The sequence below is a fragment of the Sturnus vulgaris genome, chromosome 1, assembly GCF_052056855.1.
Source record: "Sturnus vulgaris isolate bStuVul1 chromosome 1, bStuVul1.hap1, whole genome shotgun sequence".
In the NCBI taxonomy this organism is placed as follows: Eukaryota; Metazoa; Chordata; class Aves; order Passeriformes; family Sturnidae; genus Sturnus; species Sturnus vulgaris.
In genome coordinates, this window is record NC_142243.1 from 106,867,074 (window position 1) to 106,881,936 (window position 14,863).

Consider the following 14,863-nt stretch of genomic DNA (forward strand, 5'->3'; position numbering starts at 1 on the left):
GCTTAGTCTTAGTACTGGTGTTTCACACTTGATAGAGTTTTACAATATCTTGTTTCAATAAAACTGCACTATTTGTGTCTTTCTGAAAAGTTACCTTTTTGGATGTAGTTTATTCTGCTCTATAATTTAGTGCTATTTTTACAGTGTGAGCTAAATAAACCATGAATCTTGGTTCCTTTGTAATATCTGTGTTCTTCTCATCTTTTTCTAGCCTTTCTTTTCCACAAAGCTTTTCTTCTCTTCTTTGATTGCCAGTGGTCTATAGTGTTACTAGAAACTTTATGAACTTGAGAAGTTATCAGCTACTAATATACCACAAGTTACTGAGCACCCATCAAGAATGTTTTGCTATTCTAATAATCCATCTGTGAAAGAAGACACCAGGGAATGCAAAAGACCTAATGGCATACACAGCTGTTATTACTATCTTTTTATTTTACAGTTCCCTTCTTCTCTGTAGATGTTTGTGGTGGGTTGACTTTGGCTGAGTGCCAGGTGCTCACCAAGCTGCTCTATCACTCCCATTCCCTGTGGAACAGAGGAGAGAAAATCAGATGGAATGCAACTTGTAGGTTGAGATAAAGCAGTTTGCTAAAGCAAAAGTGAAAGTTTGTGTGCACGTAAACAAAGAAGAAAAGAAGTTTATTCTTTACTTCCTAGCAGCAAGTGATGGTCAGCAGCTTCCTGGGAACCAGGAACCAATGGTTTCTCCAGAATGCAAACGTTGTACATAATGGATTTCCCCTTCCTTCCTCCTTTCCTTAGCTTTTGTATCTGAGTAATGTCATATGGAATAGTCCTTTGGCTAATCTACGTCAGCTGGCATGGTTGTGTCTTCTCCCAGGATCTTCCCCCTCCCAGACCCTTGATAGAGGGGGAATGTTCACAGACAGTGGTGATGCCACCACGGCTCAGCAGTAGCCAAACCACTGGGTGAGTTATCAATGCTATTCTGGCTACCAACACAAAGCAAAACATTGTGTGGGCTGCTCTGGGAAAATGAACTCCCTCTAAACCAGACCTAATGCAACATTTAATTTAAAGAGAGAACTTTTCATAGAATCTGACCAAATCTTTAAAAGTGTTGAAGTTGCTAGCTAAATTTTCAGTAAAATGTAGAGACTTACTGTGTTTAAAAAAAAAACAACCCAAAATTGAAAAATCCCAGTTTGCTCAGAGATCTGTAAGACATGCTTTGATGACATTCTAAGGATGTCTCTGGACATTTCTGTTAGAAAACCTGGAAGAATTCAGAGATTTACGGTAGAAGTTGGTTATTTCTTGTTCCTTGCAGGTAGCACCTGTTCAGGGTTAGCAGGCAGTGGTCCCAAAATCTTTTTCCAAGTAATCTTTTGAATTCTGAGGAGGTAACAACATCTCTGGGGAAGGGAATTGTTGTATCTCAAGGTTTTTTTGTAAGATCAACACATCAAGCTTACTCCTCTCCTCCATGCAACTAACTAGCTTTGCATAACAAAAAAAAGAAAGGGAAGAAAGACTCACTCTGTAAGTGAAATCTGTTGGGTTTTCTGTCCTATCTGCAGGAAAACGTGGGGAATTTATCTCCCTTGGGAAGGTCAAAAAGGAAGCTTTCAGCAGCAATAATATTATTTTTTTGAAATCCCTCAATAATAACTGAAACAATGAATCACTTTTCTCCAGAAAGGACCTAAAAATGATTTATGATTAAATGAATACAATAAAACCAAATTCTTCCACTGAAGTGTTCAGATAAGTACTCAGCTGCAAAATGTCAGGTATCTAATACTACAGCATTTGAAATGGGTCTCCAATACCTTAACATCCAAAACTGACAGGTGCATTGGACATGCAGTTTATTAGTCAGCCTATTCACTGCAGATGTCCTTCACAACAGCTGCTGGATAGCAAAGGAAAAAAGAAGTTATAACGTGTTTTATGGCACAGGTACTATAATATTACAGTTTCATTTTTATCTGTCCATGAATTTTATTACATCTGCAACTGAGATGAGTTCTGTGCAATTTGTACATCAGGTATAGAGGTCTCTTCCTTTCCTTTATTCACAGTTTCACTGGCTTATTGTACCTTAAGAAACTATTCCTGTATGGAGTATCTGACACAGAAGAGCTGAAATATTAGGAAAAATGCAACAATTTCTTGAATAAATAAACTCAATGTCTATGGTAGATAGCTCTCAGCATGCTCTGAGATCCTATATAATCACTGTTCTATTTTGCTCTTCTCTGATTTTGTTGTTGTTTCTTGAGATATGTATGCACATAAATTAATGTAATTCATCAATATGACAGCTGAATTTTAAATTTTGGGTTGTTATTTTTTTCAACAGTTCAGCTGCTCACTTTAATGTCAACACTGATGCAGGCTTTACATTATGTACTTTTCATCATCTTTAATTCCAGATTTATGTGGCATAGATGAAGAGGAATGCAACCTATTCCTCAGTGGAGCAGACATTTTTCTTTTCCAGAGATCTGTCTCAAACAGCACCATAAGCTCTTCTGGAGTCATGAGACCATCCATGTTTAACTTAATCTTCATTGGGTCATCAAAGTGACATGGGAGTTACACAAAGAGATGGAAAGGCATGTTTCTGCTTCTGTTCCCTGCCAGCAGCCCTGCCTTAAGGCAGAAGTTCAAAATTGTTTTTATGACCTGAATCTCTCTGCTTCCATATATTTGTCTTCTAAGGGAGTAAAAAAAAAGCATGCTCACTCACTCCCTTTCACAGGCTAATGATACAGTTTTCTTTTTTTATCTGCTGTTGTGTTTCTCTGCTGTTTTTCTGAGCTATTGGACCTCTGTTACTCTGCCTCCTCTCCTCCATCCCTGCCCCTCCACCCTCCCCACAAAACCCCCAAACCACTGAAAAACACCCTCCAAAAATAGACAGGGGAAAAAAAAGCTTATGAAAAAGTGTGAGGAGAAAAGTCTTGTCTAAACCTTGTTTTTAGCATTTATGAGTGTGACTGTAAACTTTCACAACAGGTGATCTTCCTCTTTATATGTTAACCTTAGGAGAAAGAGAGCTACCACAATCCTAAACCTCTGGTTGCACCAAAGGGGAGCCCAGTTCTTTGCCTCCCTGAGAGCAAGACCTGGCCAGCTGTCCTGAGGCTCTAAATTTGCTGCAGGTCATAGACCACACCCACGCTGATGGATTGCAAACACCTTTTTCATTTTTCAGTGGAAGCTGCTGCGCCAGCAATGATATCAGCTTTCTGTTTGTTTTGAGAAGCACTTCGCCTTCGTTTCCATTCCACTGAGTCTGCAGCAGAGCCACAGCACAGCACTAGTGGTAATTTTAAATGAGTAAACTTTCCACAAAACAGCAGCTGCCAGGCTTGCCATATGGGAAAAAACCTCACCCACAACAGAATGAGTATCCAAACTTGGGACAAATAACCTGATAACAGGGCGGCAGCAATAAGAAAGCAGTTTAATATTAGGCTAGACAAATAATCACAAAATTAATTATGTAAAGAATGTTTTTATTTGAAAGTTCTGGATACTTTTACTTGTTTTGAAAGGAATCTTTATTTCAGCTAGTAAACTGAATCCTGATTTTAGAGTCCTGTGCAAAAGAAGGACCTACAATGTTCAGACAAAAGTTCCTCTGGCCATGCTCTGCATACTCTTACAAACTTCTGCATGAAATGTGAAGTGGAACTAGCTATAATTAAATATATGCAGATATCACAATAATAAGAGCTTGATTAACTCAATTCTATAGGAAACTGCATATTAATTTCCATAATGCTTAAAATTAGATGAGTTCCATCTGAATTTTAACATTTTCCCTTGCCAAATGAAGATGCTAATCGCACTATTCAAATGTTTGAAGAGAGGATTGAGAAGCTTAGTGCAGACAAAAAAAAATCTATAGTGTTACCATTTTAGCAATACTCATGTGCCCAACGTAACCAATCATGGATGAAACCCTTTTACTTAAATATTTGGGAAATGTCTAACACATCTCAACAAACCAGAATATTTTATATTCATCTGCAGAGAATTAAAAAGGAATGGATGATTTCTAAATAGATTACCATGTTATTTATTCTTGTTGAGTGAGAAAGTCATCATAATTTGTTTGAATGTAATATTAGCTGAATTTTAGAAGATGTTTATCTAAATCCTGCTTTAGAGAAACCATACATGTTTTGATATCATTATTGACTAGTGGTTATTTTTTGGCAGAAAATATTTGTTCTACATCTGGATGTTGAATCATCTACATACCAATAACTATTTGATCAAGCCAACATGATACATGATTATCATAATCAACACAACACTAGAATCAAGATACCCTTTTGAAGAAAAAGATGGTGCTTTCCTATGATATTTCTTGGGTTTTGCTTAACTCCTGTAGCTAAAATATAAATTTTATTTTCCATACAGCTTGTTTCTAATCCAGCTTTTGGGGATGTGTTTGGTTTAGGGTTTGCCCTGCTTAAAATTGAGTCCGCTAGCTGTAAATAGCTACTGCTACTTTCAAGATCTTTTCAATTCTGGTGCTAAGGGAAATAGCCCAACCAATTTAATTCCCAGCATGTGTCATGGGGTTTAAGCATTTCAGAACAGTAAAGTGTTGTTTTATTTCTTCTGGAGTTGCTAGTTCAATGTATTGCATTTTAAATAATGTCCAATGAGAAGTCTGAGATGATTCCTTACTGTAACAACAAATAAACCACCAAAATTTGGAAAAAAGATTCTGTGACAGCATTAAAGAATCAATGGTTTTCTCTTAGTCAGACTTCTCCTACAAGTACAGCTGGTTTTAATCCTGCTATTTTAGACTTCAAAGCCTTTTAGGGTACCAGTTTTCATTTACACCTTATTTTCCTGCTAAAAGAGATGGTGTGATGCATAAAGCATTATTTGAGAGGATGTAGCAGTGATTGCAACCCACTAGAGAAGAAACCTGTTCTTTTTATACCTCTTGGTTTATGTCTCAGCTTATTGATTTCAGGATATCATCAAGTGTCAGACAGTTATTTAAAAATCATCATGTCAGAACAAGAACATTGCCACGTAAGTGCTATAAAAATTACACAATCTTTGGATAAATCTTAATCAATGAATTTCTGAACAGACTGATGATGACAGCTATCATGGTGAAAAATGTCATAATTTCTGACACACGGTATGTGTTCACAGAAAGACTGTAAACCACTACTCCTTCTGTTACTAGATATTTAGGATGCAGATTGCTATTTTGCATAATTATGGCTGCCACAAAGAATTAAACTTGTACTAAAAATATATATCACTATTTAAATACAAAATGTGGGCTTTTTTCATTGCTCTTGCTCGTTCCTCTTCAATCCATATCTCATTCTCTTTCTATTGTGCTGCCTCCCTTCTCTTTCCCAGTCATTCTTTTTGTTCAGTTTTCCTTTATGCCTTTATTATTTCTCTGTGTCCCTGTATTTCTAAATCATTGTTTAATTGGGTGAAGAAAAGTTATTTTCAGCCTTTTTGTTTTCTGGTTTTGCATCATTCTCAATTCCCTTTGCTTGTCTCCTTTTTCCCCCCTAGTATTAGTAGATTCTCCCCATTTCACATCTTTGCAACTTGAAGTTCTTCCCTTTTCCAGAATTCTGGGTTTTGTGTGCTTCCTCCAACAACTTATGTTGCTTCTTCTTGTACTAATTGATTGGATGTTCTATCTCCTTCCCATGGAATATATGTGGGGTTTTCTTTCAAAATTGTGAATTTTTGAAATTCCATTTTAAGCAAGGCTCAAATGACTAGAATACTTATATAGGAGTGGGCAGCAATCCTTAAGCCATCAACAGATGTATCCAGTATTCTACTTTTCTGATCAGTGAAAAACAAGAGTGGGCTGAAGATTTGGATGAAGAAAAGCTAAAGAAAAGACCGTTGAGAGTGTTCAAGTTAAATGATGCTTCAGCAGAAGTGGAAAAGCAAAACTCTATTACAAGGGGCTGTTAAAAATTTCTGTTCTTCCAGGAGTACATGGACTTTGGATCCAGTCTTCACATAAACTTCCTTAAGTTTCAAGTATTTAATATGTTTCCTTCCTCTTCTTATCTGACCAGTCTTTCATCTACTGTCTCAACTTTTGCCCTTGAGCATAAACAGGAAATTAAGCTAACCTTCCCTGGCCTTTAATTTAGATGTTTTTAAAATGGATCTAATTATCATTTAACTGTCCTGATAAGGTATTTACAGTTTGCTTACTAATTGTAAAGAACATCAAGATTATCTGCTTACAGATAAGTTAAATGCAAACTCTTGTAATTTCCAAAAGTACCTGTGCCCTCAGAATTAAGTAGTTCATTACTCACTTAAGCATGTAGCCTTCAAAGTTACTTGGCTTAGAAAAATCTATTTCTGCTTTAGGTGTTGCATTTACATGACAGAAAATTACTTGCCAACTTGTTATTAGTATGTCATATACTGGTTCTGAAATATCAACTTCTTGTTATGCAATTCTTAAACAGAGAAAGATTGTAAAATTATACAGATTTAAAGGCTTGTCTTGTGATTCTCTTATTTTCTGCCCTACGTGCATGCTGAAGCATGCTTTTTGCTACCTAGAAGAAATCTATAAATCAAATAGAACTTTCAATATCTGGTTGGCACTGACAATCTGCTCTGACAGACTGCAGTATGAACAATCTGGTAGCTGAGTAAGAGAGTAATTTTCAAGGTCTTGCATCCTGCACTGACTTCTTCTTAGCAGTTAAAAAAAATCTGTTAGTACAATCCCTGTTTTAAGACTACAATATTAAAAATCCTGGCTATGAATGTTTAATGTTGCTTAATTAATTTAAATTATACCAACCATTAGCTTTCTAAGGCGACTGAGATACCCAGGGCCTCATAAGTAGCAATTAAGACTGTGAAATGGGAGTTGTGATCAAGAAAGTAGTGCACTGGTGCCTCCATCTCCATGTTCATTATTATATTACAACATTGTTTGGAAAAGAATTTGAGCACCAAATGCCAGTAGACCTGCATCATAGGAGACATGATCCTTTGTTTTATTTGAAGGGCTTCTGACCTACCTCATGCTCCTGAGAGGGGTGATGGCTCTTGGCAGTGCGCTCAGTAGGCACTGGGAATTTTTTACCAAAGGGCAAGTGAATTGCCACCTGCAACTGCTGTTTTTCCTACATAAAGATTGTTGCCTTCCAAATATACATAAATGTAGATGATCAGCCAATTTCTACTCACAAGGTTTCATCTATTTAAGCAACAGAAGGAAGGAAAGGTCAGAACAAAGGAAATATTAATATTCTGCTAATACGGCACCAAGGTCTGTATAAAGCCCCAAATTTCAGGTCCTCAAAGGATTTCTTTGCACATCTTATTCAACCTCACTCACAGTTCTTGGTGTCTCTGTGTGTCTGGTGGCATGTGGCCACTGAAAACCAGAAAAGATGGTAGCATTCAAACTCACCGGTCATTCACCACCTTAATCTCCTAGATGGAGATAGTTTAAAAATAGAAGGATCTGTTTCTGCAGTCTGTTATACCATCCATTACAAGTCTGAGAAACCAAACAGGGATCTTAGTGTGTATGTAATATTGATTTTGTGAAGGAAAAGAAACATTTTAAGTTTCTGATAGGGAGCTAAGAGTAAGAAGAATATATTATTACATTTAAAATCTTTCTGAGTGCTCTGTGAGTTTCTCTGAGTTTAGTTCAAAACTCAGCAAGAATTTAACTTTTAGCTACAGTCCATATAATCTAGCAGGAGTTCAGGAAGAGATAAATCCAATTTCATGAACTTTGTCCAGAGATAGCAATAAAGCTCCAAAAATATTGAAATTAGATTTTCTCTGTTAGACTAGGGACACCACTACATTCTTTCCTCCAAAATGCTTTTATGACTAATGCACTCTTTCTGGGTTAACTGTATAGTTGTATTTAGATTAAAAAAAAAAAAAAGAATTGGCTTGCTAAAATTGTTTTTCTATGCATAAATTGCTATATAAGTCCAAACTATTGGGTTTTTTTAAAAAGAGTAGATCATCCACAATAGAACTGATGCAGTATCTATGGGTAATATAAAATCAATTCCTAAGAAGGTCACTGTTACAACATGTTTTTAACCTTAGTAGCATCAGTATGGCACTTGCCTCACCGACATCTTTTAGTACTCCCTCCAGCCTCACGTTGAAAGACAACTTTCAGATGATTTAGCTGTCAAATAATTTTCCTGAAAGCAGCAAGATAACCAGAGAAAACATGGCACATGGGGCTGGAAAGGCCCCCAAGATGTCGCTCAGTCTGTGTAAGTTGGTCTAAGGCAGGGCCAGCTGCTCCTAAATCACATCTTGCAATGTCTGTTAACTTTTTCTGTAAGCCTAAAGTGACAGCTCAGTATCAAGCTAGATATCAGGAATTTGTTTCTAACTGTAAGGGTAGGGCAGCAAGGACGTAGCTGCCTGGAGAGCCTGCCAGGTGAGAAGTTTTTGACTGTGGGTGAGACAAACATTAGCCAAGTGTGATGGAGTCAGCAGTGGCTGAGCCTGCCTTGGGGCAAGGATGTGGATTGAAAGTGTTTGTCAAGACAGGAAACAGGAACTGTCTGACTTTGCCCAGTGTCCCTCAACACCAGCCCTCAGCACTCTCAGTGTTGATTACCACATAGTGTGATGTTTTCCCAAGAGGCTGTCCATCACCTGGATCACTCCTGCTGCCTTTCTCCACACATTTTTACCAAGGAAATGATGTTGTCTTCAAGCCATTGTTGCCTGAAACTTGAGCTAAATGTATGCTCTGTGACTTCCTACTTTTGAAAACACTAGCTCTAAATTAGGCGGTTTTGGTCCTGCTGACAGGTCCCAAATATGATTATGACTGCAGCTATACTATTCAAGCTAGAAAGGTTGAACCTTTTTGTGGCACTGAACACAAGGCAGCAGCGTGTTTCTGCAAGGAAAGCTAAAACACGTTGGGCTGCACTGGCTGCAGTGTAAGAGCAGTTTGAGGTAAGTGATTAACCTGGCACTGTGGTGAGGCTTTATGTACATCCTGTTATTGATCTCCCCTCCTCAGTACAAGCAGAATATCAACAAACAAGAGAGTCCAGCACACACGCACCATCATGTTTAGGGGCATGGTGTATATATCTTACAAACAGAAGCTACAGGAGCTGGGTTTCTTCATCCTAAAGTAGTGTCAGGAAATATTACTTACTGTTTTTGTGCATCTAGAAAGGAGTTGTTGAGAAGATGAAGGCATTGTCTTCTCAGAGATACACACTGGAAGAATGAGGCAGTGGTCACAAGCTACAGCAAAAGACATCCACATTAGTCATAAGGGGAAAAACAATGGAGTGCTCTAGTTTAACATGGCGAGGCAATGGAAGTTGGTTTTTTTTGAGATTTTCAAACCTTACCTGTAAAAAGTTCTGAGAAACCTGGCATTAGCCATGCCTTCAATACCACTTGGGCACAGATAACCTTCAGAGGTGACTTCCAACTCCAGTCTTTATATGGTTCTGATTCAGCCCCTTATTATGCACTGTAGTTACTCTTAGACCTTCAGGAAAGAAATGTTTTACAGAATCATAAAACAGTCCAGACTCAAGCGACCTCAGAAGATCATCTGGTCCACAAATCTTTTATGGAAAAGAGAGCCTAGATGAGATTATCTGTCACCCAGTCCTGCTGCATCTTGAAACCTCCAGTGGTTGGGCTCTACCACATCCCTGAGGAGATTGTTTCAGAAACTGATTGTGCCACTGCAGAAAAATTTTCTTACATCAAGACAAAACCTCTCTCAGTACAATTTGTGCCTGTTGTCCCTAGTCTTCTCCATGCAGCTCCATGTGGAGGGAAAACCTCTGTCCTTTTTGTAGTCATCCTTTAAGTGCTGGAATACTTTAAGTCCTGTGAGGTCCCCACTCTCTTCAGGGATGAAAGGCATCACTCCTTCAAGTCTTTCCTTATGGGCAGGTACTCCAGCCCTTCACAACCTTCCTCTGTACCTTCTCCTGTCTGTGTATTTCTTGAAATGTGGGGGACCTGGACTGAACTCCAGGTGTGGTCTGACCAGCACTGAGTAGAGAGGATCCCTGCCAGTGATGCCCCTGTGGATGCAGCCTAGGATCCTTTGTTTGCCTTTGTTGCTGCAGCTCAAAAGCTGCTCCAAGTTCAGCTTGTCCCCCAGATTAGCAAGGCTGCTCCCAACCACACAGATCCCAGCTTGTACTGGGCCTTTTTGGTTGTGTCCATGCCAGGAGCAGGGCTTTGTACTTGGTAAATCACCTAAGTAAAATAAAATCCTTTGTATCTTTTGTATATGAGAGCCACTTTAGCTGAAAACGTGTGGGAGGAGAAAACATGACATGAGTGTGACTCCAAATTAGAGTGTAAAATAGGATTCAATAATTCCTAGGACTCCTGGTGTATTGCAGGATAGGATTATTAATAATAATAACAATAATAACAACTCCTCTAACTTTCTTTCACTATCACAATTTTCCTCCATTGAATAACAAAAGCATTATTAGGCTAATTTTGAAAGGATTTGACATAATCTGAGTATGAGCTAAGAAACTACGGTTATGCCAACAAAAATGAAAAACCCGAGTCTTTAAAAAAATATTGCACTAAGGAAATGCTCCAGTGTTCAAATGACTCTTCACCTTATTTCCTGGAATTCCCAGTCTTTTCCTTGTGCCATGTTTTATTAGGAAAAGGCAAATGTCTTTTTCCATACTGAGCAACTCAGTGAATATAAGGAAAGGAAATTATAATATGTGTATTTATCATCAATCAGAAGCACTCTTCACTCATGTAATCACCATCATGTGAGGACCTATAACTGACCAATGGAAAAAAATCAGCTATGACTGACTTTTGCTTTAGTGTGCAAAGTTATGTCAGTGACACTACTTTTAGTAGTTTTGCTTCTCCTGATCCAGAACATACATCTAAGTCTCAAAGGTCATTTAAGCTTTTGTTCTAGAGAAATTTCTCTGCTTCTAAGAATGCAAAATTACTTTTTTTTTTTTAGAGGTCAATCTTTATTATTATAGTGCCGTAAAAATTACTAAAAATTACAAAATTGCAGAATTTTTAAATAAAAATAACAAAATAACAGTATCAAGGTTGAATTTATGGTTTTAAAATAATAAAAAAACTATTAGAATAAAAAGCACCATGTAGTCTTGCAGTTTTCAAATGGAATAGGAACTTCTGTCCCTCCTTACAAATGGTAAGGCATCATAATGTACAAATTGCATGTGTTTTTGGTTTTGTTGTGTTGGATGAACTTCATCACTGTGCACCCATCTCCCTTCCTGTGAATTGTCTCTCCCTACTTGCTGAAAAGCTTCAGGTAAAGAACCCATTTGGGACATGACACTTTCCACAGTTTTCCTTCCCTCTACTGATGCTGTGTAAGTGAAGGGACAGTTTTTCCATATGACTATCTTTTATATACCTCTGACACTCAGGAAGTGTCTCTAGAAACTGTCACATTATTTTATTAGCCTGGTAACAAACATATCTCTCACAATCTTTTCTCATAAATATATAAATATTTTACATTTTAATCTGTGAAAAGGTGTTTAAATTGATTGTTTTTGTGGTAGAATAAACAGCATTATTTTTTTACACTTGTCTCCAACAAATGTTGCCTGTTTTATTTGAGAAGCTTTGGCATTCCTGCAGTGAAAATCATTTATCTCCTCTGAAAATTGCTTTTGGTTTGTAGAAGAAGTTAAATGAAGCTGAAAAGGTTCAGTTGCACTGCGAATTGGCAGAAATATTTTTCATTTGTTTAGATTAGTTTGAATTTTCTGCACATTTCTGACAGAACAGTAAAAAGACTGCACGTAAGTAGGCATATATACTATATTTTTAAGCTTAGCTTAACATCAGAGACAGTAAAAACCATATCTAATACATTTATCATTTTATATTCTTTCAATTTGGTATAAATGTCTTGTACAACATTATTTAATGTTGAAGCCTACAGGGAGAGCTGGAAACTGAAAGCCCAAGAGGCAATATTTAAACCAATATGATACAGTGCCAGCTCACAGGTCCCAGATCTGAGCTGACTTTTGGATTCTGCTGATGTCGCACTACCAGGAAAATTAATAATGTTACACTGGAGGAAATGGTGTCCAATATTTCCAAAGCCAAGTACTTGAGCAGATACTTGGGTTACTCAGTAATTTGGGGTTTGTGTGGGCTTCAGTGAAAAGGTGAAGCACAAATTAATGCATATTTTGGCCTACCTGGATTGCAGAAGAATTTTTATTAGTTTCTCTCATCAGTATTTGCAACTCTGATCAGGGTCAGAATAATGGAATGGTTCCTTCCCATGCTCTCTAAAATAATAAATACAGTCATTTATAGTCATTTGGCCTGGGGTGCGAGAAAAAAATGCATTGGCAAGAGGTAAACAATATTTTCCCCCATTCTGCAGATGCTGTAGTTTATAAATTCAGATATATTATATGGATATGCATGCATATTTGGAAGCCCATATGGAAAATTTGTCTTTAATGAGTATGTGTATTTCTACACATTTTATTTTGATGATTTCTAGCAAGTATCTAATAAACATTTATCTCTAAGCCTGTGCATAGTCTATCTTCTTTCAGCAGCACTTTTTAAAGCAGGCAATCAGGTTCATGGCCACATACTTTGCAGTCCTGGGCTTTTAGGGTGCAACCCAGTACTGGCTGAAGCACTTGAAGAAATGTGCCAGCAATTTTAACTCAGATCCAGTCGCTGTGTCTTGTGATTTTTGTCCAGGCTGCCTCATGGAAGGCTGAACAATCAGCAGCAATTTGGAGGCACAGCAAGCACCCATGGTAACCTGCATCCTGATGAGCTGCTTCCAGACTGCCAAGCATTCCACCTGTACATCCTCAGACAGCTTAACTTCGTCTCAGTGGGGTCAGCAGCAGTGCAGACATAGAAACAAAGCAGTCTCATGGGTGAGGTGGAAACCTGTGAGCTAAACTTACCCATTATCCAGAGGTGACTCTCAAGAGCAGATCCAGGCTCAGATTAAATTGGAGATGGGAAAGTATGGGAGTGCAGAGCAAGACATAAACTTTTTAAATGTAAACTCAGCTCAGTAGTCCTCTCACCCACTACCTTGTGAAGATGCCAACTTAATGAGCCAGTTTGTAAAGCAATATCATCTCCCTCTGTCCAGATAAAAATATTCTTTGAAGATTATTTGAAGGAAGCTGAAAGGAGTCCTGAGCTTCATTAAATTGGGATAGAATGATGATAATGGATAGTCTAGGGAAAAGACTAAAAAGTTACTCGAATCTGGTATAATGTGGTAATAGCACCAGCTGTACACTGATTTCTCAAATGCAAAATTGGTGCAGTCTAAAAAATATTGATATTTCATGTAAGAGTAAGATCTAAGAAGTTTCTTAATATAATCCACCAATATTTTTGATTGAATGCTTCACTCTGATTAATTCTGTCTTGTGTTTAATGAATAAGTAACTATCTGTCCATCCATTAATGGAGAATGCGAACTATTTTCTTATTTCCATTTAGAAGAATTAGATGAAATTTTATTTCAATTACGTTTTCTTCTCTTATTATGACAAGAAATATCAAAACTTTCTTTATCAAACTAGCTCTATTTTCTTTCAACTTAGTGCTGAGCAGCCCAGATTACTTAATTCCCAAGGTTATACCACAGGCAATTATAACTCTCTAAACCTTCTGGCTATCACACAAAAAACTGTATGTACATCTTCTACACCACAGAAATTAGTCTTTAATCTGGATAGTGAAGACAGTTAGCTAAGCATGTTAAAAACAACTGTGGACACCTTTCTCTGGAAAGCCCATCCTTATGCATACAAAGGAAGACTAAGATTCTGAGGAATACCTCTGAGTTATTTGTGCTAGAATTATTCAGAGATGTTATAGGAGGCTGTTTGCCAGCTGTATTGAAATATTTTTCCTCCTAATAAATACAGCAGTGACACTTAGTTTGTTGAAATAGGCATAATGAAATTGATTGAAGTGTGGGAAATATTCCATTTTCTCCCTGAAGTCTGCCACAGCTTTTTTTGCCAAATCTATATCTATTTTTTATTATTTTAAGTTGATGTTCAGATTTTAAAGTTAATTCTGATACAAACAGAAACATTGCCAAATTCATTACTTTCTGCAAAGACTATTTCCAAAGTAATTTCTTTTCTTATAAGAGGCAAAATCACTGTTCAGTAGTTAAGTGTGGAAGCTATAGACAAGTTGCAAGGATTCCTGAGATTTCATGTTGCATACATCAGTGTTGGGTGAAACCAGGAAGAAAATGCAGCCTTGACAAATTATTATGTAGCTTAAATATGGCTTTAATAGCTATAAATATAAAATAAACAATAAACATAAACATAAATACAAATGTAAATATAGATATAAATATATAAATATATAAATATACATATATATAAATATATATAAATAGCTATAGGCAGCTTAAATAAATATGTCCTAGAAGCTGCAAAAAAAGGTATCAAAATAGTCTTGATATTTACCTGAATGTGTCAGCATCAGTGACTGAAGAATATAAGAATGAAATATATAAGATAATATATAAGAATATAAGAATGATAAAACTGTATTTTTTACAAGTAATAATATGGTCATAGTAAATTTTTTCCCTAAATTTGAACTTCATGGATATTGAGAAATCAAGTTGGGTTTGAAATATGCAATCTCTACCATAAATTAAAATTGTTTTCTCCTAAAATCCTGTTACTTTACCCATCATTAACTTCAGTGTCTTACATTAGCTTGTAGTTGAATTACTTCATCGCATCATTTCATCACATTGTATTCACTCAAAAAAAAAAAAAAAAATCTTCAGGCCTCTCTATTT

The 14,863-nt window shown here is 36.9% G+C and overlaps 1 long non-coding RNA gene across 1 annotated transcript in view; it reads right to left on the minus strand.

Annotated features, from left to right (window-relative positions):
• Positions 1 to 415: 415 nt before the first annotated feature.
• Positions 416 to 14,863, minus strand: part of LOC148225393 (uncharacterized) — a 189,068-nt gene continuing 174,620 nt past the window's right edge. The window contains exons 5-9 of the long non-coding RNA XR_015806861.1: positions 12,237 to 12,329; positions 9,384 to 9,526; positions 9,182 to 9,273; positions 1,797 to 1,879; positions 416 to 528 (exon numbers count right to left, since the gene is read on the minus strand). This is a non-coding gene — a long non-coding RNA (uncharacterized LOC148225393). The remainder of the gene's footprint in view (positions 529 to 1,796; positions 1,880 to 9,181; positions 9,274 to 9,383; positions 9,527 to 12,236; positions 12,330 to 14,863) is intronic.